The 2381-nt window shown below is 38.3% G+C and overlaps 1 pseudogene; it reads right to left on the bottom strand.

The window, feature by feature from the left end:
* Positions 1-254: 254 nt before the first annotated feature.
* Positions 255-1302, bottom strand: LOC149570143 (beta-glucuronosyltransferase GlcAT14A pseudogene; annotated as a pseudogene).
* Between the last annotated feature and the right edge of the window lie 1079 nt (positions 1303-2381).

Below are 2381 nucleotides of genomic sequence, written 5' to 3'. Positions count from 1 at the left end.
ACCTGCATGCATCGTGACTTCCAAAAGCCTCTTTTTCAATACAACCAACATATTAAGTCGATTCATATTTAAAGTATTAAGAATCCTATTTCCCACTCAATGTGGGATTAAAATATGACTTGTCTTCCCTGCAGATGCTCTGTGCTTCTTGTGTGGGGTCACTTTCTGATGGTTTTCTTCAGCGTGCGTGAGAGCTTGTTTCTTTGGTGCTGACTGCCAATGCTCCTCACTTGCTATGGGCATTTTCTTCTGAATTAGGAGACATTTCAGCTTAATAATCCCTTGCAACACCTTTTAGTAGACAGGTTACTTGCATTGCTTATCGCGAATATTTTCAGGAGCAAGCAGTTTCACCAATAAGCCTTCTAGTCTTTTGGAACCAGGCCCAGGTTTAATGATTATTGGATCGCCTCTCACATGACATGGGTCTCTGTTGTCTGTCCCCATACACCATCCCCCAGGTGTGTATTGGCCATTAGAATGATCCAAGAGCTCTTTGTCTATTCTATCTAGAATTGGATCATCCTTGGGAAATTTACAAGCAAATGGAGCACCACTTTGCACCATTTCATCGAAATGTTTCAAGGACAGGACTATGGGATGTTGCTTAGGCGGAGTATCCCACTTTATGAAGTGCAAATCATGATTGATGGTTGTATTCTAAAACTCCTAAGAATTGCAAGCAACAGTGTGAAAATAGCCTTCTAGTGATGAGATGAAGTTTGTATAATACATTAGCACTGTTCGAGGGAGATTGTCCCAACCCCATATATAGAATTCCCAAAAATTACATGTCAAAACCACCCATGTTGAACCTGTAAACAACTTGAATGTAGTCGGAATGGACCAGTGCTGAGTAACCCAAAATATGTCAAATTTTTTTGACTGGTACAACCCTGGGTCTACAATGACAGGTTTAGCTCTTTGATACAATTTCCATCCAATATCGCTTGTGTGCTCAATGAAATTTAGGTCTTTTGGCAAGTAAGAGAAGACATGAAGTAAATCGTCTTGTGTAACCAGTGGATAATCAGATGCACTGAGGTTGATAAACCAATCCCATTCTTTACTTTGTTTTAGTAGAATTGCCATAGCATGCACTGTAGAAGCTATCATAGTCGGTCCTTTATATGTAACAAGATTAGCCTTACCTACAACATGAACATTGTTTGCTTCCATGAATGTAGGCTCAGTTTTTACATCTTTTGCTAGCTCAATCCTTTCCCTTGGAGGGGCCTCAAGATGTAAATGCAACAAATAATGATTTTGTGGATGATACAGAGCCTGTAAAGTCCTTCTCATCCTTTGCCCATCTCCTTTAGTTTTGGAAATAAGGTATGCTATTCTTGGAGGTGTTGGTTCTCTATCATGAGGACAATACGAATCTGTGATTTGGGCTCACAATGAATAACTGGGCGCAAATGGCGGACGTTCAAAGTAGGCTACTTGGATTTTGCAAATTTAAAACAATGTCAGAAAGTGATTTTTTAGAAATGGAATGACCCTGGTAAAGTGTGGAGACAGATTCGTCAAGTTCTAAAAACTGGCACACTTGTAGTATTTTCAATGAGCAATATAGGGGAATAAACCATTTGATCTCACCTATTACGGATCTCAAGTTATAACGTCCTGAACAGGGGTCCTGATAAATTTGCAAATGATGACACTAGTATAACTTTAGAAATTGCATTTGGAATCGCGTTTGAAAATTGATCAAATAGATTCGTCAAGATATGAAACTTGAAATATAACAAGTATCTGATGCCTAAAATGTAATGGAATAGGAATTTCAATATTTGGATCAACTGGTCAAAAGTTATTACTCGTCAAAAAGGGTTTCCCAGAATTTTGAATATTTTGCAAAAACATGAAAACAATAACTGACCAACTTTGAGGGATTCAAAAGCTAGTCAGACGGACTCAGAACGACTTGAAATCTGAAACATAGGTTCTTGGATATGGACACTAGACACTCCCAAAGTAGTGAATCACAAAACATTTCTGGGTGTGATATATTCAGATGCAAACACTACCTCCTATCGTTGTTTGACACTGGTGAAAAAGCAAGATTGACAATTGTTCAAAATAGGACTTTGCCAAATAGCTCAGAATGATGATTTGACCATATGGAACAAGTAGACAGGCTGAATGGAAGGTGTTAGAAACATTAAACACCTCTTAGGCCTCAAACTGACAGCTGGGTACAATCTCATATAAAAGCGTTTATAGGGCTCAAATTTCTCAACAGGGCTCAAAAATTGACCATGCAATTTTTAGCGCCAACAGAATATCAATGTACCTCATGTACTAATCCATTTGCAATTTTCTTTTTCAATACTGCATCAACTGTTTGATCTTCAACATGCTCTAGTTGATGCATC

The sequence above is a fragment of the Cupressus sempervirens genome, chromosome 3 (genome assembly GCF_028749045.1).
Source record: "Cupressus sempervirens isolate cs-2001-9-10 chromosome 3, ASM2874904v1, whole genome shotgun sequence".
Taxonomy (NCBI): domain Eukaryota; kingdom Viridiplantae; phylum Streptophyta; class Pinopsida; order Cupressales; family Cupressaceae; genus Cupressus; species Cupressus sempervirens.
The sequence above is the reverse complement of the archived record's forward strand: the minus strand, read 5'-3'. Positions and strand labels throughout refer to the sequence as shown.